The sequence below is a fragment of the Thunnus maccoyii genome, chromosome 7, assembly GCF_910596095.1.
Source record: "Thunnus maccoyii chromosome 7, fThuMac1.1, whole genome shotgun sequence".
Classification (NCBI taxonomy): domain Eukaryota; kingdom Metazoa; phylum Chordata; class Actinopteri; order Scombriformes; family Scombridae; genus Thunnus; species Thunnus maccoyii.
The window spans coordinates 20,074,899-20,101,319 of record NC_056539.1 but is presented as its reverse complement, the minus strand read 5'-3'; the positions used below and the strand labels follow the sequence as shown (position 1 = coordinate 20,101,319).

Sequence of the window (26,421 nt, the reverse complement as noted above, 5' to 3'; positions counted from 1 at the left end):
AAGAAGCTTAGCTGTTAACTCAGACACTATGAACTCTGAATGACACAGGGTTCACACAGAGGTTATGGGTTCAAATTAGCTAAAAGATCTGCAGGGCCAACTGAGGCTATTTGTTATGTCACAGATATGCTCCACTAGGGGGCAGTGTATCATCTTGATTTTGGGTGATGCTGCTGTTAAGGGCAGAGTAATGAATGAATAGGGAGAGCAGTGAGAGAGATATGACCCTCTGATGAACTGTAAGTCTGCTGGGAGCTCAGCAGGGCATTGCTGACTGGTTAAAAAAAAAAAATGCCAGCCCTCCACCTGCAAGAGGAGAACAGTGACAATGATGCGTCTGTATGCCTGTGAGTTTTTGTCCATGTGTTCGTATTTGTGTTTGTCTGTTAGCTCTTACATGGGCATTTGGTGAGTTTTTGGGTGTGGTTAATCATGCTAACATGTGGCCAGCATTGGATAAAACACACATTCCACATTTCAGGTTTGTCCACTTTCTGTTATATCCCTACTCACTCCTACAGATGAAGCTGGGCAAAAATTTTCCTCACAGATGAAATTAAGACTATTTAAGCCTTTTGCTGCCAGATCACTTCTCTAAACAATCCCTTGGCCCCTCTTTTCTCACTCTACTTTCTGGACTTTTTCTACCCCCCCTTTTTTGGCTCACCTTCTTTCTTTTCTCCATGTCTTTATTTCGTTTCCTAACAAAAGCCAGGACCGGGAGGCACATGATTAGGCCGCCACTAATTGGTATCAGATTCACAGGTTTGGATCAGCACTGTGCTGGCGCTGGAGCCAAAGTATTGCTCACATCTGCATGGAGAGTGGGTCTCTGAGAACCCGAGTGTGTCGAGCCGTTTGGCCCACCATCAGTTTCCCCTCAGAGTCGAAGGCCTGCCATCACGCACAGTGCTCCGGGGCCAGACGAGCTCCAAGCACACACATGTATGACAGCTTTCATGTGAAAGCCAAACTCTGATCAGAGGACCTCGGTATTGACACCTTTCATGGTTTGTTAGCACCTTGACAGTGAAGAACATGACAGCTGAGATGTCTGCAATGTGACAGAAAGAACCGTCCGGGTCCACATAGAGAGAAGGCTGAAGTTAATGGAGGCAGGATGGACATGGGGATTTGGGAGCAGGGTCTGCCTGCAATATTTTCGTTTCATGACCCCCAGAAACTCACACGCACAGACTAAGGTGAAAAATATAAACATAAAATGCAGACACACACTTGCACTTGTCACTGCAAATACACTCTGTCAGTGAACAGTATGTTTTCTGTGGGTTTTTGTTAAATGAAGAGGGAATTTTATGATTGGCCACGCCACAGAATTTGTTTTGTTGAGGCACCCTGGTTTGTTTCGACTTTATCGCAGTGACATGAGTTGGCAGACTGCTGGGGGGCAGAGGGTGGGGGTTAGGTGGTCTGCAATGCTATGCAGAGATGATGGTAACGAGAAACAGAATGAAAAAATGAAACCAAGAACAGAACAAAATAAGTGTGGGGCACCTGCATACTTACATACCATGTCCTCCTTCCCCAAGGGACATCCCTGACCCAGGAAACAAGGACCTAGCAAGTTGTCAGTGGTTAAAGGATGGTTTGTGGCCATTAAGCTAGTGAAGTGATAGCATGCCCACCACAGTACACAGTCTTCACCAGCAGCAAACACTTGGGAGAGTGCCATTGGATATGAGACAGCAGCCAAGCAGCCACAAGAGGATTCCTGCCAATAGTCCAACAGTGCTCCAACGTCAAACACTTGGCAGGTTCAGCACCACCCGTCTTTCGGTTAACCCCTTATTTAACCCGACAAGTTCCCTAAGAACACGTGTTTGTTTACAACAAGGGCCTTTGGGAGGTGATTGCAAAGGGAGGGATGGAAACACAACTGCCCTCTCCTACCTGTGACGTTTACAGTACCACTAAATCTTGTAAACATCTAATCACTGAGCAATAGCAGGAGATCCTGTGTCTTTATGCAAGTTTCTCTATGTCCATAATGCATTTACCATACAGGATATAAGGCTAATTAATAAAATCAATACTAATGATTGACCAGACAATGTAATTTGTGGTTTAATAAAAGCCACAAGAATAACCTGATTTTGACTGTTATGGTCAAAAGTATTTTTCTCAATCTAAAAATACAAATTAGTTATTTTAGGAAATTTCTGAAATATTACTCAGAGCTCCATCAAATCTCCCATATAATTAACTTGCACATGACTCTGTATTGTTAAACTACAAGTCTTTTGTGTTGATGATTCAAAATAGTCTAAAACTATAATTAATAATAGTCTATAACTATTACTAATAATAGTCTAAAATGATTATCTTAAGGGAAAAAGAAGCTGTCAGAGCTGTGTGCAGGTCATGAAAAGTTCTACCACTGTTGCAATTCATACTGGTTGATAACGGTCATAAATAACTTAATATTCATTCATGAGAGCGGATTACATTACTTATTCATTCTGCAGATCTTTTACGTTGGTTGGATGAATAGAACTGACAACTTTCCAGTTAGGAAGCCACTATCTCTAAACTCATCTCAGACTTCTCTCGTTACACCTCCTGCTGGTGATCTCCTGGTGGCTTCCCACCAATCTGAAGTCTTCTTACTGTTTCTCTACCTCTTCATTGCTCCTTCCCTATGCCACTGTCTACATCACCCTCCTGCTGCTCCTCTACCAGCGTCTTGACACATTTTTCAACCAGCTTCCTGTTGCTCCTCTGCCATCTACTTACTGCTGCTCCATCAGCAGGTAACAGCAACCACCACCTCGAGGAGTCTAAGCTGAGAGTGTGAAGTTGGGATGGGAGAGGACTTGGAATTAACTTTCAGGTGAGTTGAAGAGGTGGAGAACTATGAATCACGTTCCTGATTTGAATTATTTCATTCAGTTTAGTTCCGTTCAAAGATTCGTCATTGACTGTATGTTCATTTTTCTCAAAGCCACGTGATGGCGTCACCATTAATAAAGGTAACGTTTGGCGCTGCTTGTGACTGTCTTCAGTCCTGTAGTCGTGCACCCAATTATCTACCTACCTAGAGTTATCACATCATGACAGTTTATGCGGCTTTTGCAGTCTTTCAGGAAGCTCCAAAGCAAAATGCAACTGATTTGGTCAGTGACAATAATGATTCAGCCTGATGACTCTGTGTTTAAGATTCAGTCATACATGTACTGAATATCTCTAGTGAGTTGCAGATACAGGTTCTGAAGGGTTTAGATGGACTTGCATGGTTACAGTGTGTTAATAAATGTTGGTACCAGATCAAAAAACTCAAACTGAAGGCAGAAATCAGACAGGTCGAGTCAAGTAAAAGCCAGACAAAGACTCTGTGAAATCAAAATGTTGCTTTATTAAATTCAATGGAGCAATGACTGTTTGGGTCTGATTTTTACTTTCAGAAATACTCTTTTATCACTGCACACATTTTTAATAGAAAAAATGGTGACTCTTGGTTTAACCAGCCTTGTGAGAATATGAGGTGCTGTGCTACAGACATTTTGTTCTCTTGACCAGTTGATATTGAATCACTGAACATGCCTAAAGACTGCATAAGAAAAGCAACTTAATTTGTTTTTCATATTTCATCTCCATCCTCATATTTGGCAAGCTAACAGTCTAATATACCGCCATCATGTACAGATATGAGGCATATGGTTACTTCCAACAGGGACTCACCCCAGACTGGTATTTGCCAGCTATTTGCGGGCAGCCTTTCATTCTGACCCACCATCAGATAACAGAACAATACAAATCAGCAACTTTGATTGAAAGGGACAATTTCCCTGTTGCCTTTCACGTGACACCACTAGGCTGGAGAGAGGGGAAAAAGTGACTTTCAAAACGTATCATTTCCATTTGTTTTGACTGACATTCATCTCGCTTACTTTCTAATTAAACCCCAGTGAGGTCAGAAAGATTGTTATGCCACTTTTTAAAAAGCTTTTTGTGGAAATACAATCCTGTGACCATTTCACTAAGCCGGAGTCACCTTATCCTTGCTCTGTGCCCCATGGCAGCCCTCTCACACTCTGAACTCCATCCAAACACAACAAGCAGGGACTGTACACAGCACGAAGAAAAACAGTTATAATGTGATCCCTCGTTTTTTTCTTGTCCCTTCTCTTTCATTGTCAGTCTCCCCCTCTGCCCTTCTGGCACATCCAATCAAATTAAAACTGGAGGGAGGGGAAGGGAATTGCCGTTGTGGGGCCCTGTGTCCCTAGATTCATAGAAGAGAGAGACCAGAGACGGGAGTTTATAGCTACCCCTTCACCCCCTTTACTTCATGTAATCCCAGCAAGAAACCAAAGAGAGGAAGAAAGGGCAGCATCTGCCGCCAAAAGACGTTACAATAACAGAAAGAAAACCAACCATCCTGAAACACCAAAACCCCTCCATAATCTAGGATATGGTGGGAGGCTTTGGAACAAGTGACAAAACTGGTGTGTGTATGCATCTGTGTGCGTGGACAGCCCACCAGTTCCACTCATGGGTAACAGATGGTGCCTTATCATTGGCCAGGATCGGCCGCGCAGCACACATTCCTAGACATGCCGGTAATGCCTTTTGTGATGTTCAGTTAATACTAACTTCACGTAGAATTACACACCAAATTACCGTTGGAGCGTGCTCATTACTCTACGTGTTATCAGTGTCAAACTCGTCAGACAGAGCACGCTGGGGGACATTCGTTGAGATAATTGTTGTCTAATGATTGGACAAGCTATTACACCTTTCTGTGTGCTTTCTTTTTAATTATACACCAACACATACATGCCAGCGTATGTTACCACCAGCATGACCCATTTGCACCCGCTTACGAGTTGCCCATCATACAAACACGCTTCCTCACCTGGCCACCCTAAAAGCTGGCCTTTTAGCAGCCTCCCTCCTGCTTCACCCTTTTAATAATGCCCTTTTATTCTTGAACACATTATTAAACACTGTCACTCAGGCTAAATACCAGGAATAGTTGGATAAGAGCCCAAACAAGGATGGGGCGGCAGAAAGGGGGGAGGGGGTACATGGAGTACTCTAAGTGATAGATCTGTTTGAGTCCATAAATGCCGGTGTTGTGAATAGCGAGAGAAAGGTAAAAGGTGGGAGGCTGAAGGAAGGCTGGAGGGAGGCCAAGTGCATTATGGTTGGGGTGAGGAGTTCACTCTGGAGTGCAGCGGGGGGGGTGATGTTCACTCTGGCTGCATGCCGTGATGGCTGGTCAGTGAGGATGATGATTGACACCTGGTCTAACTGACTGGGTGATTGACAAATGCAGTGGGCATGTTAAAGTCTGTGGGTGGAATGATGGTGGTGGTGATGGTGTTCTGGCATTTGTGTTGAGTGCAACAGTGTGTACCAGAACAGATGTCTATGTGTGCTGTTCGGGGTATGAACATGTGTTTGAGTCCATGTATTTGTCTGGGTGCGTTCATGAATATATGCCTCCATGTGGTTCAGATTCTCTTATACACATCTGGAATTATTTTAACAATAGAGTACTTTCAGGTAATATAACACATCCTGTGCTAGACGTAATACTGATAATGAATGTTGGATGACCATCTTAACAGAATGGAGCAGGGTTAATTTCTATTGGCTTTATTAAAGGAATAATTTGACATTTGGGAAAATATGCTTATTCATTTTCTTGCCAAGAGTGAGTTACATGAGAAGATTGATACCACTCTTGCATGTGTGTGCTAAATAGAAAGCTAGAGCCAGGAGAGGGTTAGCTTAGCTTAACATAGAGATTGGCAGCAAGAGGAATTAACTAGCCTCACTCTGTCCAAAGGTAAAAATCTTACCTACCAGCACCAGTAAACTTCACTTGTTAACATGTTATCTTGTTTGCTTAATCAAATCGATGTCAGCTTGCTAGCTTGCTACCTTGAGGGGGCATTCATATCAAAAATAGTAATGCTTTCAAAAATCACAAGGGGCTTTATTGGTGTGGGTGTGTTGCTACAGTGTGATCTAGAAAATCCAGTTTGAGTAATATATCCAGGAGTTTCAAGGCTTATCATGCCAAAACACTGCACTGCAGTTTATAATACCATCAGGAAGGATTTTGCAACTCTGTAAAGTCATCACAGCGACAATCAATTTATCCTCTCTCTCGACAATTATGTAGTAAACTGTATCATTCGGGCTACAGAGTATCCACCACAAATGTCTATTCGCATGTATTTGATTAGTCAACCCAGTTCATTGGATGGATGATGCTGTGAGAGTGATGTGGTAAAAGTTTAGCCAGGTTCGACTTTTTATGGGGCGGAATGGTTCAGGAGGTAGAGCGGTCATCTAGTAATCGGAAGGTTCCAGTTCGATCCCTGGCTCCTCCTTAGAGAGTGTTGAAGTGTCCTTGAGCAAGACACTGAACACCTAACTGCTCCCAATGAGCAGGTTGGCACCTTGCATGGCAGCCTCTGCCATCAGTGTATGAATGTGTGTGTGAATTGGTGAATGTTGGCATGTGTTGTAAAGCACTTTGAGTGGTTGGTAGACTAGTGCTATATAAATGGAGTCTGTTTATCATTTTGGTGTTGCATCATGGACCCTACTGTGCCAATGCAGTAAACTCACCTAAACTAATGAGGAGAGTTTTTTTTGCTATTGTCAGTCTGAACACTTCTCACATTAGATGTGACAATTCTAAATTGTTGCTTTGCAAAATTTATCAGCCAGCTCTCATATATCTGTAATACCAAAGCTAACTGTTGGTTTAAGGTAACTGAGCTATAACTGAACAGTTTGATCATATTTGGAAATATCACTTTATGAATTTAGGTACTGCTAAAACTAGGCAGTCACAGTTTATAAGAGATTTGTAATGGCCCTGTAAAGCCTCTATATAGTAATGTTACACTAGTAATACACTAGTAGCTGACACATTGACTGATGGCAGTACCAAAGTGGCCTTGTTTTGATATCTAATAGCCCTAGTACCCCCAAGTGAGAGACAAAGCACATGATAAGGCTTAACCGGGGCTATGACAGGCTTAGCCTACTGGTTACTGCGAGGAGTGACAGGCTGATGAGAAAATGAGTTTCCAAAGCATTGTGAGAATGGCCACATATTGCTGATGTCACCAGAGCGGAGCTTGGCACAAAGACACACACAGACACACACACACACACACACACACACATACACAAACACACACACAAACACACACAAGGATCACCTGCCTGGAGACAGGGTAGATTATGGGGAATTAGGGGGTACTGTGTGACTTGGCACCGAAACTGGGGGTCCTGTTGTTGTCGGCGCAGGATCTGATCTTCTGCCAAAACACACTGACACACACTTACAATAGAGAGCACACAGATGACTGAGAACACACCAATATGAACACGGGCAGAAGGTAGAGACAGACACACTTGTGCCCATATGCCTGCGTTGACACAGGCATATTGTACACACTGTATGATGCACTTCCATGAGCACATGTCCACTCAAACACACACAATTTAGTTCAACCTGTAACACATTAAGCCACCACACATAGCACATATACATTCTCTCATACACACACACACACACACACACACACACACAAGCTCCCAGCACTGAAAGTGTGCCCCCCATCCAACAGTAGCAACTGTAACAATGACAAGGCTTAGCGGTGCAACAGTAGCCCCCTGTAGATTGACATACGAGACCGCTGTTCATACAGTGCAACCATTCACAGCCTCAGAGCTTGATAACTCACTTTTAGCCAACACTAACCTGCAGCTGTGCACTGTTATAATTAACAGTGAGGTCTTTACATGAAATGTCAGGCTTTATTCAGGCTTTTAGTGACAGGCATATCCAGCTAATGTAAACTGGGATGTGGTAGGATGGATGGTGCGCATAATTTGATATAAATTGGTTTGAATATGGCATGTAACAGCCATGCCTAAAGATCAATCTTACACTTTAACTCACCATAGTTGGTAAGGTATTTAAAAAAAATAAAAGAATCTAAAACAGCGAATTAAGTTACTGTATGTTACAGCAAAATAAAATACTAGTAATTTAAAATAGGATACACCGCTTTGATATAATAATATTAAGTCAAAGTTCACTTACTGTTTTTTTCAAGAGCTTTCAAACACATCTCTCGGTTTGCAGATGAAGTTTGCTTTATTGTCATGGAGATACCTCAGTTGCCATCACATGACCTACAGTATGTGTTGCGAAGAGCGTGAAAGCATTAACCTTGACCTGCAGGTGAAGGAGGGGCCTGTTATTGGAAGATTGATAAAAGGATTATCACTGTTCAAACCTTACAAGAAATCTGTCAACCAGATAAATTAATCTCCTGTGCTCTTTAAAACTATAGTGTTTATCCTTACCTGGACACCAGTGCAATCCATTATCAGTCCCACAATATTTTACACTTTTGGTGGGAGATCGGAACCCTTTTTGCATTTTTTGTTTTTTTGCATTGGATGTGTCTGTGAAAGCTCCAGAAAGTGGACAAACTACTTTTCCTGTGGTCAAAAATGAATTTGCATACACCAACCCTAACTTTAACTCAACAAACAGAATACTGGCATTTTGTTAATTGTTATTATATTAGAGATATTGAATTATGAATTTGACGTTATCACTTTTTTCCCTAACCATTCTAAATGAAGCATTAACATTTAACACTGTGTAAAAACAGTACATTTATGTGAGTTGGATTGCCTCTCTCTTGCAACACACATACCATTCAGTTTTAAAACACGCATGGCATTGGCAAGGGGGAACTTGCACTGCTGCTCAATGTCAAACACACACATACCAAACACGTGCACATTTAACCCACATGCATGTTGAATTCATGCTCACACATTCAGTTCAAATACACAAACAAAAAATGGCACAAAAGACAGACACTAAATCAGGTAGTGTTTAGAACAACACACACACTGTGACACACACATTTGTGGAATATGTATATGCAGGCAGCAACACACACGCATACACACACATTCACTTACAGTACACCGAGTCATGCATATCTCTCACACCCCCCTACCAGTTGTCAGTCACTGCCTTTGAGCACAAGGCCTGAGGGACTAGATTAAATCCTTCTGGAGACAGGATGACGGGCACAGAGGCCTGCACAGAACACACACACACACACACACACACACACATGCGTGTGCACAAAGTGAATGACAGCATGTCCTGTGCTAACTATCTCTACATGATGAAACTCAGTGTTCTTTGCTGAGATCAAAGATTTGAGATTTTCAGGGAGACACAACTTTTTCTCAGAAAATGAATTATCTGTCATTCCATTATTTCAGCTCATAATATACCAGAACATTGTGCATCTCTGCGAACAGAAATAATAGTATAATAGCACAGCCTGATTAATTCCTTGAGCCGTAACACGCATCAAACAAAGTGGAAACTTTGTTAAAACTGGTTTAAACTTTTAGTCGACTGTTGCTGAAACCAGGCCGGAAATTAAAAGCCCACCAGTAAATATTTTGTGGTGATTGCCTGCAAATAATGAGAGACAAAATAATGTGTGCTCGTAAATGTTTCATTGCCGGGGGTAATATAACCAAATGCCTGATTTAGTCTTTATCTGTGTAATATAACAAATCACAAATTAGTGGTTCAGTGTTGTGCTGTGCCATGCTTGACAGACCCCTGCTATTCCCCAGTTAATGATATATCGGCAATAGCTGAAGCAATTTCTGCTTATTTTTTTCAACCTCTTAAATTGCATTAAACCTACATGTGGTGAAAACAATTTGAAAGATTGAAAGCTATGGGCCAATGTGGTGGAGGTACTGTCAGGTGATTTGGGTGGCTGAATACTTGAAATCACCCAGTTGCTGTGTTGTGATTCGCACAGTGTTCCTCCACTGGTTGCTGACAAAGTGTTGGCAGCTGTAGATGAGTTACAGGCATATTTTAGAGGATACTTTGTTTTTGCTTGTCGCATCACAAAGCGGCAGCAGCTAGGCAACCACGAGTGAAAGCTGGAGTCTCCAGGCTTGAGAATGAAAGTTATGCAGAGGCAAAACAGATGGTGATGAGATGAAGTTTTTTGGCATGGTGCTTTGCAGTTTTTTGATGCGCTCTTTTGTTGTTCTTGAGCGCCGACGTCAACTGTCTTCCTGGCTCTGCTGCGAGTGGCTGTAGCAGCTGTAATAATACTGCAGTGACAGGATTATGAAGGGTTTATGACCTAGTTCCTGCAGTGAAATGGGGCGCGTTACTGTAGGCTATGCGAGTCAAACCTGACTATATGATTGCAATGTGTGTCTATAAATTAACTATTTGCTCACTTAATGTGTGCATGTGATATTGGTTCTTATTCTTTGTTTCACTAAAACAGCTGAAGGGGCTTTTTCCACCCCCACATACTTTTTGCATTATGGGTAAGACGATACACAATCTGCTCAAAACCGGATGAAGCTGCATGGTTGCCGTGGGAGCAAGAAAGTATTTTATTGACAGATGACATAACGGTATGGCTTCCCCATCCCTTTTCTCAGATGAAAACTATGCTGTGGATTGATGACAGCAACATCCAAAAAATCCTCCATTTTCTCACCCAACAAACATTAATGGAACTACTCCCAGAAGAAGGATCTTTCTGTCAAAGATACTTATGTGCCAATATATTTATGGCACTTATGGCAGTATATTTCTTGGCGGAGGGGTGGGGGGTGGGGGGGGGGTGGACAGTTCGAACATTCAAACTTGCATTTTCCTTAGGTGCTGAGGATATAATAGTCACCCAGTTTCTGAAGAGATCTCCGGCACTCCTGTGTCCTTGGGTTTGGAATCCGTATGTGTTACTCTGCACCATCCACCTACAGTGTTATTATGTTTTTGATGAACAGGCCATGTGGGTGCAGTCCAAACTCAAGGGCACAGCCCATCTATCTGCCATCTGTCAGCGACTTGTCATCTGGCTTTAGTAATTACACAAGTGTAAATACGGCCAGGAGACAGTAGTTTGATGGCTGAATGAGATCTATGTGGAGTGTATCCCCTTGTAGTCCTTTGACTTTTTCTTTAGCACCATCATCAGGTCAAATAATTGAAATACTTGGGTTTAACCTTTATTTATCCAGGGCAGATTGACTAAACAAAAAGATTTGTTACATCACAGGTGATGTCTGTACAAGAAAAAGCGGTGCATATAGGGTTTAAGTGTCTTGCTGCAGGATGCTGCAGTAGTAGTTTTTCAGGTCAAAGAGGAGTGTTTCTCTTTCACATTCCTCTCCCAAATTTTCCTAAGGATTTGATCTGGCATCATTTTAAGTGAAAAGCTTGATTCTTTGAATTGCCATTGCTGCCAAATCCAGACTACCGGCACCTCCTTTAAAGAAAATATGACTTATTTCGAGAGGCATTTACTGCCTTCACAAGGCAACCAATAGTGAAACAACCAATGAATAAAGATGAAGAGGGGATGGTTTTATGCATGAACATCTTTGACCGGATAACCTATGGGAAACAATTTGCAGAAGCAATAAAAGAGGGTCTATAAACCAGTTTAGGGAGATCAAGGAAACTGACAGTTGACTCTGAAGCTCAGCAGGGACGGTAAAACACCTTAAATCTTCCACCCCAAACGCTCCATTTTAGACCCCAGATAGATTCTTTATCTTTATGTGTCGGTAGTAGTAAAAGATTAAAGTTGTCTGTATGCAGTGTGGGTCGACTCCTGGTGGTCTGTCTTCACAGACCTCACAGACACTGAGGAACACTGACTGCTTCTTAGTAGAAAAAGCCCTCACAGTAGGAGCTTTATTCATATTATTGATTCTTCTACACCAGTGTGGCTCTTTGACAGGACAAAATGAATTGATACAGTCTGTGAAGGTGTATCTTTCAGGTAAAATGCAAAATGTCTTCAATCAAAAATCTAGTGATTCAGATGAATTTTTCCTCAAGACCTGACATAGAAATTCACCTTAAGATGATTGACATGTAAATATAACCATTAATCTTTACTGTTTTCTACTGGGATTTATCTAGCATATGTGTATCAGTTTTCCAAGGTGAGGTAGTCATTGCTGGCACCTGTCGTGATGAATGCAGTTTGGACTTGGGTAGATTCTTCATCGGTTGTTGGTGGTGAAGTAAAAGAAAATAATGGAGCCAGTAAGCAATGAGGGATGAAACTAAGTTGTGTGGATTCACTGACACGGCGCAGACATTTGAGCAATGGCTGAGCGAGCATGTTTGCCACAGCTGGTGCCTATGGGAAAACTTAAGACATGAGGATCTATACTTCTGATGTTGACTGACAGGTGAACAGCCCACCTTCCTACCCCTTAGGCTCTAGCCTTTATAGTGCAGATAGAGCCGACTGACTGTCACGTAGTGTTGATTTCGTCTCTGTATTACAGTGGCAGGTAGTTTTTGTCAACTTATACGTAGTTAAACTACTTAAGTTAAGGCCAGTGAAAGGGTGAGGCATTTCATGTGGGTTGAAAATGTTATGTTTATTGTAAGAGTTTTAAAACATTGCCTTGCCTACTCACGTGGCCGATTCCCAAGAGCCTGGCCCTGCATGTTGCATGTTTGACATGAGAATGTTCCTGTTATGCCTCCTGGGTGCATTCTTTTTCCCAGCCTGAGGGAAACAGGTTTGACTGACTGCAGGACTGGACTCTATGTCATTACACAGTGTAATGACCTATGAGGTTGGTGGTGACAGAAGCTGTTCCAGCTGGTAGGCCTCTTATGGCTTTGGCCAGGCCACTCTTCTCTTCATGTAAGCAGTTCAGGATTAATTGTAAGGGTGTATGGCAAAGAAAATTATTACAAAACAACAGAACAAGCAGTTAACGCATTCAGGATCATCTCAGTGTGGTGCAACTCAACATCACCACACTTGTTCTTTTGACATCTCTCAGGTTAGACCCATCCTCCTATGTGTGACATCAGCTCTGACCCTCCAACCTCTTACTACACATACTGTAATCTACCAAACTACCAAAGACTGATCATAACAGAGGGAATTCATTATTTTTAATTCACGTCTTTGCTTCAGTTTGTGTTACAAATCTGCACATAATTGCATTGTTCCAAATTGAATTTCACCTTCTCTAAGGGAGTTTTCAAACCTATGGTTTGTTTGCTCTGGTTCCAATGTAAACGCAGGCTGAAGGTCCTATCTACCAAATGCCAAACATGCAATGTACTTTGCTGTGCTAGGAAAGGTTGGACCTCAGTTCATTCTCTGGCCGGTTGCTAGCAATTGTTGATTTTTCTGAGTACAATTGCTGTGTTCAGACCTGCCCAAATGAAGGTCTGAAAATGAACCAGAGTCTGATTCAACAGGACCAAAAAGTGCAGGTCTGGAAACAATGTCAGATTTACTTTGCATTCAATCTCAGTATTCCTGTAGCCTACACTGACTTGTGTCCTCTGATAACATGCATTGTTGCACAGACACTTATTTTGTGATACTCTCAAACTTATCCAATAAACCAATGCTGACTCATTAGTCACTCAATTGATTTTTGCCCCTGCAGATTCTCCTTCTTGCTTTCTCTTTCCTCCTCTCTGCTGTCCTTGAGGTCACCCTCTGTGTCCCTCTACTCTCTCACTATGTTTTACACCTCTCTTGTCCTTCTCCTCCTCTGCACTCTTGAATTCTCAAAATTTACCTTTGCTTGCCTCTTTCCTCTCCTCTCTCCATCAGCACTCTCTCTCTCCCCCTCCTGTGTTTGTTTACCAGCAAGTGCTGATTGCTGACCTAGCAGCCCTGCTGTCTCTCCACCACTTGCATTTTAGCTGTGAGAGGCTAAGGACGGCAGGCAGGGAAAACTCTGACGTTTTAACCTTAATCTGATGGAGGTTTTCCTTAGACAGCTTTTTACTGCTATTGTGCATTGCTTATCTGGCCAATTGTTCGAGGCCTGGCGTGATGGAAGGCTGACGGGTCAAACTCATAAGCCCTGTCTGAATTGCAAATAGAAACCTATGATCAGCAGAGTGTAATGAATTTAAAAAGGCTTATTTATAACTTTTTTCACCCCGGGATAGGCCTTTTATGATTTCCCAGCTCTAGGATGTTCTCTGCATTTATGCTTTTGATTTAGTAAACACTAGTGAAACACTAAATTAAGACTAAACTTCATGGCAAACACACACACAAAAAAACACAATAGAAATGCAGTTTGAACATTAAAGCCAGACACCTAAGGGCAGTGAAACTGTCATATACGAATGTTTGCAACCAGCTACACAATAACGGCCGCTGCTCTCATTTCTGTGCAGTCTCTGTTGTGTGTCCAAACACAAAATGAATAAAAACTCATCACTAGAAAACAGAGGGGCCTACAGTGATTTTCTCTGAACAAAACAAGTCAGTTAAGAAGTGGACTGCTGTAAGAAGAGAGGGTGTAGCTTGGGGCCAAGAAGAGTGCCATAACGGCAAACAAAAGAGCAACAATAACAACAACCACAGCCCCTGAGAGCCGTCTTCTATCCCACTTGAATTATTCATGAGCCCAATACAGTGAAAATAAATATTTATATAGGCTATATTGAAAGATTTAACAATGAAATGACATGCTGGTAGTTCAAAAAAAGCCTCCTGTGCCTATCAAATATTCACAGAACTTTTAGGAGTTCAGTGTTTGGTGGAGAGGGCCTTGAGTGGAACAGAATGCAGATTTGGAGGCAGGGTTATTCCTTAGTGTATGTTACAGCAGCTTGATTCCATGAACAGATGCACAGATGGCGTGTATTTCAAATACATATATTCAAAGTATGAATTTAAATACTTCAGTATGGTTCATATTTACAGATGCCAAAAATGTATTGCAGTGTATTTTGTTTCTTCTATGTACTTTTAAATAAATAAATAAATAAATAAATAAATAACTAAATAAATTAAAAATAAATAAATGTCTTTTTCAAGAAAAATGTTAAGAGAGTATCCACATTTATCTGCAGGATATGCATGCAATGCATTCATTCCCATCTCTAACTGCTGCTATCTCTGGTCCATACTTATTTAAATAAACACTGCAAATCAAGGCTGTCAGCTGTGCGCTTGAGAAAATTTATCTTTCTAATTGAATGAACATGTTGACTTGACTGTAGTCATTAAAAGCTCCCCAACACTATATCTCTGTTTAGGCTTTTATAGACTTTTATAGACTTCAATATCCCGCTGCTGTGTGCGCAGAAAACGTTTTGGCCGGATGGCCGTGGCTTGGGGTAATGAATTCTATTAAATCATTCCCTCTCCTTTATTAGGATGGCATTAAAAGAGGCCAAAATCTGGAGCAAAGTACACAGAAAGGAAGAAAAACAAACCACTCAACACAGAATAGATCAGTCCCTTTTTTTATTTTTTGGGGGGAACCAGAAACAGGCTGCTCTTTTATTGGCTGTCAGATCCCACCCCACTGCAGCAGGCAAACAGAGAGATGAAAAGAGGGGAAGGGAGAGGGGGACATCTCTGTATTGAGTGGTTAGAGAGGCTCATCCAGACATCCTGGGTGAAGCATGAGAAATGAGAGAGAGACAGAGAGAGAGAGACAAGAAGAGGGAGAGACAGAAAGAGGGAGGGGTGGACAGAGTGTGTTAAGTGCGGGTGTCCTCAAATGTGTATGCATTTGAAAGGGAGGGTTTTTGTTGCTTAAGTGTGCACATGTATGGGGAGGTTCTTTATGTTTGAGTGTGTGTGTGTGTGTGTGTGTGTGAGGCAATCGTCAGTGTGTGTGTTTACAGATGAATCTCGGGAGGCAGCGGTTGGAACATTGAGCAGACCTGCTATCGTCTGTTTTCACCCGTAGGCTGCCAGGAAAGTTTAAGTGATAGCCCGTCTCTGTAGAGCATTTCCTAGATTAGATATGAAATATTAAAATGCGTCACTTTTAATGTTTCTGGACATGTGTATGTGCTGCACAATACTGTTTTGTTGCTTTTTGGCTGTATTGGCAGTTTTTGTGCATGTACGGATTGCGATTTAGACTTTCACATGTGATTCACACATTTTTCAGGAGGCGAGTAAGTGGGTGGTCAGTGCCATAAACTTGTCGTGCTTTTATTATGTTGAAGATCTTATATTGTTTGACAAGAAAATGCTGTGCTTCCATGTTTTCTGGTTTCACTAGAGGCCATATCAAAGGAAATTCCCTTTCAAACTGGATGAGATACATTTTTTCTCACAACTGTAACTGTGTATATTTAACTTGTGCTTCCCTCTCTCTCCACTTCTTCACTTTGTTTTCTCAAGAACTGCTGTGTATTTCTGAGTCAGCCATCAGCCCAAACATGACACTTCCCCATATGTTGCTGCCAGTACAGATGCTCATTGATTTTTAACTGAACATTTAAGCTGTTTGAAACATGGAAATACACTGGCTGTATAGCAGTTGATACATTTGTGTCACTATGATGTGTTATGTGAGGACAGGTGATTTTTCAGTCTTTTCCCACAGGAAATATGAATACATCAGCCAACACTGATTTGCTGCAATGTTTGCAGCATGTAATGACCAGTATACAGTGAAGACACCAAGTCGAATAGGGCTGGGTATCAAACCTCAATACTTTTTTAGAATTTGAAATGTGTCTGTAACACCATTTTTATCAGAAACTGTCATGTAACAAAAGTCGGCACCAAATGCTTGATCAGATTCTTAATCTTGTTTACTTATTCTTTGATCTGACAGCTTCTGATTTAAATCAGAATTATGTCAATTTTAGATTGTATTTCAGGCTTTGTATGTTTGTGAAGATGACATCAAATATTATCAAACTTTTTTCTGTTAAATGAAAAAATGGTTTTGTAGAAAAATATATTTAAATTCCTCCAAAATAAGGCATCAAAAAAGTATTGTTTTGATATTGGTACTGAAACTTACATATCTTATTGGCAATAATATCTAAGTGTCTGTGGTCCCTAATAGACCCAAAGTCCATAGGGGGATTACAAACTGAGAAGGGAAGGCAACATTGCTACAGTTCCCCAGATCCCCGTTGGCCCCCCTAAAGCCCAGACTCACTAGGTGGCAACTGGTTTATGGTAATTAGAAGTTTTTGGTTTTACATGAGAAAACAATTATCAACTGGTATTATAAGAGCGTTAAGGTGAGTCCTGCTTTGTCATCTGATCTTATATCCCTATGTCAAAATCTAGTTTAAGACCTTTATTACTTTAGTTGATAGTGTGCTTACATGAAGCATAAACTGTATTACTGTAATTTGTGTTTAATCAAACTACCACACAATAAACCTGGGAACCATGTAATATTCCAGCATAGGAATACTGCACATATGGTACAAAGAGAGGGAGGAACAGAGAGTTGGCAGGGACTCAGCAGCTCATTTTTGCACTGGGCCCCAGTTAATCCAGCCCCTGCCTAGCTTGGAGATATCACTGCCTGCGAAAAATTATGCGCTTTTCTTGTAATTGCATGGATGCTGCAGTCAGCTGCTAATACAGTATTTAGGGTAAAACTTATGGATGCAGGCATAATGATAAACTCTCAAAGGTGCACAGGTTTCTAATGCATTAGTGTATGTGACTATGTTATGTATGTGTGATGCTTTAGGGATCCCTCTTGAGTCGGCTATCCCCTCATCAGCTTTCTGCCTCCCACATTAAGTCCACAACCTTCCCCTCTTGTTGTTTTAAAATGGCTGCCAGAGGAGACTGCAGGTGGGACATCTCACTACTGACTCAAAGTGTGGCCTAAGGCCCTAAAACACTCAAGGGGATGAAATGCCTTTCCTGATTTTCTTTGCTCTTTGTTTCAAATAAAAGTTGGATGAAACTGAGTTCCAGTTCAGCCTCAAATCACTTCATTGATATCTTTTTGCAATACTTAGATTCCATCCATGTATTAGGTGTAAAATGTGTCTTCTATCTTTGTTATTTTGTGCCTTGATCCTGGCTCTTTGTATTACTTTAAGTTATATGGCAATCCTGTGTGTACTGTGCTCTACAGAGGGCCTAGTGAACTCATTCCCTTCAGTTACAAAGATTGAGTAATCAGGCTTACAAAGTGGCCGTGAAGAATGAGACAACAAAGACTGTCCCTGTTCAATTCAATTATCTTTCACCCCTGTCTTGTCTCAGTGTGTCCCCTAAAACGGTTGTGATATCCTCCATCTCTCTTGCTCTCTGCACCAAACCCACAATCTCACTCACGTTCACAGCCTCTCTTTCATTCTTGCTCTTTCTCTCCCCTACACACAATAGGTCTCCTCAGCTCGGGTCCTGTTTGATGTTGGACCCCGAACAGCTGAGCCCCCTCTCCCTTTCTGTCACTCTCTTTATTCCCTTTAAAAATTCACCTGCTTTATTTATTTATTTCAGAGGTTCACTCATCACCAACCCGTCTAAGCTTGTCCCCTCTGTGCCCTTTTTCTTGATAATGGGAGCCTGCTCTGGTCCATCACCACCTCCCACTCAGCCATGGCTGAGTCCTGTGTGATTGACACGGACTGCTCTAACTTCCCAAACGCTCCACAGCCCCTCCCCTTGGCTCCCATCCGCATCCTCCGTGCCTCCTTCTCTTCCCGCAATCCTCTGTCACCATCTTTTACAGACTATGGCCCCCTTCCTTCCTTTAACAGTTGACCATCATCTGCAGGAGATTGATAAGATTGATCAACAGTGACTCTTTCTCAGCCACTGGAATTTCAGAACAATCTTTGAAATTGCAGTTGCAGTTACGGGACAGGCTCTCTAACCACAAGGCAAAAAACTTCTACAATAGTTCAACTTGCCTTTGAAGTCCTGTCACCAAACATCTCTGTGTTCTTATCAACTCGACATGATAACCTTCCATATCTACTTCTTCTCCTTTGGGATACAGATCTCTCAGATGTGTTGTACTCAAGCAAACAGTCTTCTATTGAACAAGCAGTTTAATGTTGCACCAAGATTAGAAAGAAGCTGAATTGTTTGGAGAAAAGTAAAATGATCTCAAGCAAGATATCTTTGTTGTAATTCAATTTTTTTTCTTCTTTTTTGCCCTTATTGGATAGCGGGCAGTGAAGAGGCAGACAGGAAACAAGGGTAGAGAGAGATGAGTATTACATGCAACAAAGGTCCCCGGCTGGAATCAAACCAGGGACATTGCAGTTATGTGGCACAGTAGCCATTCAGCTACAGGGGTACTCCAAGGGAACTGTATTTTTTATTAAATCTTGCTCAAGCAGGAGTAAACTGTGCATTTGTTGGGAACTATTTTCAGCTGTGAATTACTACTTGCCACATTAGGTAATTACAGGATCATGGCACATTGAATTTGCCTTAATTTGCCAAGATTATTTTGAGTCAGTTACATTAAAGAAATAACCATGTTAATCTGTGATGTTAAAATGTATGTAACACGAGCAAAAGAAGAGAAGAGTGAATTTACTCATTAATGTCAGTTACACAGCATCTAGCTAAAGTTTGCTAACATTAGCTAATGTTAGCCACCATAGGCTACTGGTCATACCAGACTGAGGCTGGTATGAAATAAACAAGGCTTAATTTATTGCTTATGAACTATGTATTCTTCTTCTATGAGCAGAAGAGTGCTAGTTGATCCCTTGGTTGGGTTTGCTACACTGTGAGTGTGTAGGAACTGTTTTCCACTGAGAATTTAATTTCTTTCCATCTAGTGGCTTTTCTGGTATTGCATGTGGTTTTGTAACTGAACTTCCTGTGTAGGATGTATGTGGGAGGAATTTGGAGTGGAGAACTGCTGACCTTGACTGGAGACATTGTTGGCTGGTGGAAGGAGCACTTCAGGATCTCTTCAACACGACTGACATGCCCTCTGTGGAGGAAGAAGAGTTGGATGACTTGGGAGAAGCTTCACTCCTATCCCTGGCAGAGGTCTCTAAGGTAGTCAAAAAGCTCCTAAGTGGCAAGGCGCTGGATGTGGATGAGATTTGCCTCAAGATGCTGAAGGCTCTGGACATTGTTGGGCTGTCATGGCTGGAGTATGAGGCTGTTGCTGCAAACCATCCAGTCCTTATATAGCCGCAGTGAGAACTGTGTCCACATTCTCAACAGTGAGTCAGACTTTTTCTCCGTGGATGTTGGGTTGTCCTTTGTCACTGATTCTGTTTGTGATTTTCATGGACAGAATCTTGGCGAATCAGGCGCAGCTGGGGGAGGAGCGTGTCTGATTTGGGGATCTCAGGCTTGCTTCTCTGCTTTTTGCAGATGATGTGGTTCTGTTGGCTTCAACACAATGTCCAGCAGGCACTAGGACCTCCTAATCTGAGGCCATGGTGCTCTGCCAGAAATAAGTGGACAGCTCCCTCTGGGTCGGGAGTGATTTGCTTCCCCAAGTGTTCAGGTATCTCGGTGCAGCATCAGCAGTAATGTGGGCATTGTACCAGACCATTGTGATGGAGAAACAGCTGAGCCTGAAGGCAATGCTCTCAATTTACCAATCAGTCTACGTTCCAACCCTCACCTATGGTCACAAGCTTTAGGTAGTGACTGAAAGAATGAGATTGCAGATAGAAGTGGCTGAAATGTGTTTCCTCCAAAGGGTGTCTGGGCTCAGCCTTAGAGATAGGATGAGGAGCTCGGACATCCAGGGGGAGCTTGGAGTAGCATCAAAAGGAGCCTGCTGAGGTGGGTTGGGCACCTGGTCAAGATGCCTCCTGAACACCTCCCTCTGTATGTTTTCCAGGCATGTCCAACTGGTAGGAGACCCTGGGGCAGACCCAGAACATGCTGGAGGGGCTACATATCTCTTCTGGCCTGGGAACGCCTTGGGATCCTCCTGTCTGGGTTTCCTTACTCAGTCTGATGCCACTGCGACCTGGTCCCACAAAAGCAGTGGAAAATGGATGGATGAGTGGATGGATGGACTTCCCGTGTAGCATAGAAGAAGAGTGTCGGACAGGAAGTTCCTTCTCTTCGGCAGAGTGAAAGCAGAGTGGTCCTGTGTGAAGTGTGAAGATAATCTTAAGTCATCCTTTTGTTTGCAGACCTTTGAGTGGCATTATCAGTAAATGTATTCTTAATCTTCTCCATCTTAATGTTTTTGATTAATCATTTTCTGTTATTTGTTCTAGTTTGTTAATATAGTGTTACTGTGTGACTACTCACGCTGTTGGCTTGAATTGTCCATAGCATACTTACCTCAGGCTACCTGTGTATTTGTCTAATCATATATGCCTTTTGTCTTCACCTGCCTCCCTACCGGTAGTGTACTGTCATGATTTTACTTACCTTTATTTTTACTGTACCTTTTTTCAGTTTCACATTTCATATTAAATCTGCCTAAAACAACTACTGCCTGTTCCTTGGAGAGATGGTATGAAGAGGAGTTTAGCTGGATGTGAAAATTCAGTATAGGCTCACTAGGAGGACACTGGAGAATAACAGTACAGTGAGTGATGTGTTTACGGTGAGGGCTTTGGCCCAAAGCACTACAGCACACAGATATTAATTCCACTGACGGCTTTATCTGCTTTGGGACTTACCGCGTGTTCCGTGTGTGAATGGAAGCACATGGGTGTGTCTTGCATGTGTCTCAGTCTGTGAGTGTGCGTGCATGTGTGTTCACAAGCACTTTACTGCAGTCCATGTTGCCATCTATCTTTCACTATGTATTCTACAATACACACTACTTGTCTCCATCAAATATCCATCTCATGCCGATTGTCCACCTGTGCTCTGCTTATATAATGTGCATTTGTATGCGGCCTGAGATCATTCCAGTAATGACCAGCCATTCCACGTAGATCAGCAGTGACAAGCATAATCTATCTGTATGGCAGCAGCTCCCACAGTGCACTGCAACCCATTTGCAGTCCATAGGCTCCTCCATAGCAGAGGCTGCAACATCAACATAGCAGAGCCAAGATGTTTTTATTTAATGTTTCTACCATGATAGGCTTGTAATGACAGCACTATGCAGTTTGGAAACATTTTGACCTCTGATAAAAAAAAAAAAAAAAACTAGCCAGGGCAGATGTGGAAATTCATGTTGAAATATTAAATTTGAGATGAAGTGCCGAAGGTAAATAAAAGCAGAGGATTGGTTGATATCATTCCATCACCGAGGAAGTGAATGCCTGCAGTCATCACTAAAGGAGAATCCCATTTTCCAAATGTCCCGACAGATTGCTGATTGAGTTGTTTGGCCATAGAAGATGGCACCACTTACAATATAAAATGTTTGAGTGCTTTTCTCCCCCTCTCCATTCCCTCAGCAGCATTTCATATGCTGTCTGCTTTTGCTGCCTTATAGAAGTCCGTGTCCCTTGGCTAAATGTTTCATTTAGTTTCGGATGACAGCGCCCATGCAGCACCTCCTGGTTTTGAACAGTTTGCAGTGTGTATCGTCTTACCCGTAATGCAAAGAATATGTGGCGTTGAAAACAGCCTTTCAATTGTTTTGTCTGGGGAAGAAGGAAAACAAGAAAACCTGAAAGAATAAAAGAATACACACACATGCGCACACTGCCAAACCTGCCACCGCCCAGCTACACACCACTCCCAACAAAACTATCTGGTGACATTTGGGAATGATAATGTTTATTATTCTTGTTGAAGCGTCAGATCGGATGAGACAGCTGTTCCCCTCCTGAATATTTTTTGATATAGAAAAGTCACAAAGGTCACAGATTGCTCTCAGACATGGTTGTCATCTTTGAGCTGTGATCATTATTCAGCATCTTCACTTCCTCTGAGTGACTCTCTCCTAACGCCCATGGACACATACATACCCTCACAAACACATTTTACTCTGAAGGCAGAAATAAGCTCACAGGTTGAGTTAAACCTCAGTCGACAGAGAACCACAGAGCTATAGATTTTCAGCCTAGCTGACTTCCTTAGCAGATATATCTATAATAAAGCTCTTTTAACTGTTGTATCAGCAGCATGTGAATGCCCACGTTTCCACTCTGCTGTATAGTGAAAAAAAGGTTAAGTTGCTCACCAGAAAAATGCTCACTGGACAGTAATGTTTGGTAAAATGAAATTAAAGCTGTAACTAATGGCTTTATTGATTTGTGATTAGACATTAAAGTGGTTAGTACACAATTTTTTAAAGCTCACAGATAAGATATTGATAAAATTTCTCCCTCAGTATAACTAGATTTGTTGTTTTAATCAGTTTTGCCAAAAAACCCTTTACTTCATGTTGTTGTTGTATTTGTATACCATTTTCTGTGCTGCTCTCTTGCATAAAGAAACATGAAACACATTTTGGGTTCAGGGAAACATATAGACACAAAATGATCACACAAACTACCCATTATTATTCACTTTGACCTATTTGAATTAATTTAGTAGCTTTAACTAAGCACAGCATGATAAGTGCACACTGCACACAATAACCCAGGACTGTATAGTTGTTTGAATATTGCACTCACAATGTTCCAAATATAAAATTTCTCATCTAATTGTCTTTTCTTGCACATAATATGTGGTACAGATCCATTTCTGTCACATGGGTTGCAGATGTGCCTCTCTGTGTGTATAAAGGGGTGTTGATGAAAGTAGAAATTGGTATGTGATGTAATTTCACAATATAGAAATAGGGAAGATGTTCCTTCATAATTTTTTGTCTTAAAAAATACATGCATCTAAAAATAGCTCTAGGCAAACAAAATAGCAGTGTGTGGATCATTCAGTGGGAGCTCTCCTACAACCATAACACACAGATAGACAGCATGTGAAAAATAACTGTTGGGAGCAGGAGATATTACAGCCACAGCAGGATAAGACAAATGCATGTGTCTCACTAACTTTCTTTCTCAAGTTTACACTGTACATACAGTAGATTTATTGATACAGTACGATTTGCATTGCAGTTTCTACATTATGACTTGATAAAAATATCATTTGCCTGGAATTTATATTACAGATTGTTATAAAATGGATGCTGTGTCTAATCATCTGATTTTCAAAGCAGTTCTCCCCCACCTACCATCACCACCTTCATAAAGGCACTGCATAGGACTTTCTGATGCCCTAGGAACTAATCTGGTATCTGTTTAATTTGCCTAATCTTCAGATTCAGTGGATGCAGACAGAATTGCACACAAGGGTTTAGTTACTAGTTTAGTTGACGAGTTTAGTTCCTGTGGCTCCTTTGTTTCTTGAACTGCTTGGTCAAAATGGGGTCTAAGTTATAGTGTATTGTGGCTAATGACTGACCTCAGCTGCATGTAAATGTGGTGAGAAAATGTTAGCAAGCAGCGACTGTAGCCAAGTCAAATTGTCTCCCTGATTAACTTAACTTGTGGCTATGTTCACTGTTTGTCAAAAGTAAGAACGAACGTGACATTTGAACCACAGAAAGCAGACTCTCTCTCTCAGATTCATTTCAACATTACATATACATTTTAGTGGGGTGAGTTGACATTTGATTGACTTAATTGAGGGGGACAAATAATTTACAGTATATGAAATTATTGGGGATGACGTCTCCCTTTCTCCCCTTGAAATTATATTTCTTCTCTGCCACTCAAGTTTTTTTTTACTTAGCTAACTTGTGTTATTTCTGGCTATATAAGCCACATTCTTATTTCTGTTGCCAGCTAGAGCCTTGCATCTGAAAATGTTTAAACTAAAACTCAATCTGCTGGACATATGCACACACACATTCCACATTAACTGCCACGTACATACATGCGCACACAAACTTGCTGTGCTTGCACATTTGGTCTCACACACAGACATGCACACACACACACACACACACACACACAACAACAGCCCGATTCAAATCAGCAGATGACGCAGATTGCTTAACGGAAAGCTGTCACTTGTGAGGAACATCACAGTCCAAGCAGGCAGGCAGACAGACAGAGAGACAGGCAGACAGATGACAGCACATGTTTGTTTCCCAGGCTTCGACAAGCCATATAGCTGTCACTGCCAAGTCGGAACAAACAATTTAAGACCCAAAAATGAACTGTCAGTAAACAACAGTGATGGATGTAGTTTTAGGAGATGGATTGCATGTGTGTCTGTTTGCAGGTGGGGATGCTACAGAAAACAATATCTATCATTAAAGAGTGAAAGACAAACAAATAAAACACTGTTAATCATAACTTCACATTTAACAGACAGTGAAGAAGTTGGAAGTCTTTCAGTGTTCATATTACACTCACTGTAATTAATAGTGATGTTTCCTCACATATTGATTTGAGACATACAGCACATTATTGTCCATGTCAACAGTGTTAGGAGTGTATTTAATTGGTAGTAGTGGTGATTGTAATTAATAAAAGAGGAAAATATCAGCAGACGAATGGCATCAAGATCTAACTTCCAGTAATTTCAATATGAATATTTTTTTAGAAAAAATTGTTACTGAAGATACTGAAGGGATGAAGATGAGAAGCAAAAGATATAATCTCATGAAGAGCTCACTTTCTGTAGTATACATTGGAGATAGGTGTTGTTGAAAAGATTTCACACCTGTGATTATATTTAACACCAGAATTTCATTTGAGCAAAGAGCAGCTAATCAAATGGGTGTCAATTAGGGGGCAGGGGAGACTCTCTTGAACCCTACTTTATGATTTAAGCTGATAAGACAAGTATAGTTTTACATAGAAATCTTGGCTGCTCTAATAAGCCTCACTGAATAATATAATGGAATATTTTATTTTAGCTTTTATTTCAGCAATGTCAGAAAATTGATATTAATGTTAAAGCTAAACGCTTTGCTCTCCAGCCACAGTATTCTGTTGCTCAGGAGCTCCAATGCTGCTGTTCACAATAAATGTTCTTCTTCAAACTACAGCAGGTGACACATTTCTTAAGGCGGTTCACATTTACAGTATATATACTGTATGCAATGAATGTGATGTCCTTGATTCAAAGCAAAAAAAAGTGAGAAGGCAGGTAAGCCTGTATGTCTTTTAATTAAGTATAAAGAAATAATTCATCCAACAAAACATTGCAAATATTGTGCTATCCTACCTACCTCCTACTCAAATCAATGCTATCAACCAGAGGTCTAGAATTACTAATCCATAGCTAAATATTTTCACGCCTTGACTACCGCAATACATTTTTCTCCTGTCTCAGCCATGCAGTCCTATCCCGCCTGCAACTTGTGCAAAACACTGCAGCCAGGCTTCTAATCAAAACCAACTGTAGATCCCACATCACACCAATCCTCACATCCCTTCATTGTTTCACTGTAAAGTATATAGCATGATTTTGCCCCTTCATACATTTCCAAACTTTTGCATCCTTACCCCACCTCTAGGCCACTCAGATCTTCTAACCTAGGTCTCTTATTTATACCCCGCTCTTTGCCGTTGGGGGCCCCGTCCTTCTGGAACAGTCTCCCCCTCCTCTGTTAGATCAGCTGAGTCTGTAAACGGCTTTTAAAAACTTCTCAAAACCAATCTCTGCTGACTTGCCTCCCTGTAAAGGGGCTGTAATTTATTTTTCTGTATGTAACTGTACATGTATGTTGTTTATT

At 41.4% G+C, this 26,421-nt stretch overlaps 1 long non-coding RNA gene across 2 annotated transcripts; it reads left to right on the top strand.

Moving 5' to 3' along the window:
• The first annotated feature begins 226 nt into the window (after positions 1 to 226).
• On the top strand, positions 227 to 21,212 carry LOC121901045. Of its 2 annotated transcripts, none has more exons than XR_006097163.1 (3): positions 227 to 347; positions 2,772 to 2,851; positions 20,650 to 21,212. It is a non-coding gene; the product is annotated as an uncharacterized LOC121901045 (long non-coding RNA). The 2 variants fall into 2 exon arrangements; XR_006097164.1 differs by having other exon boundaries at positions 2,769 to 2,851.
• Positions 21,213 to 26,421: the final 5,209 nt, after the last annotated feature.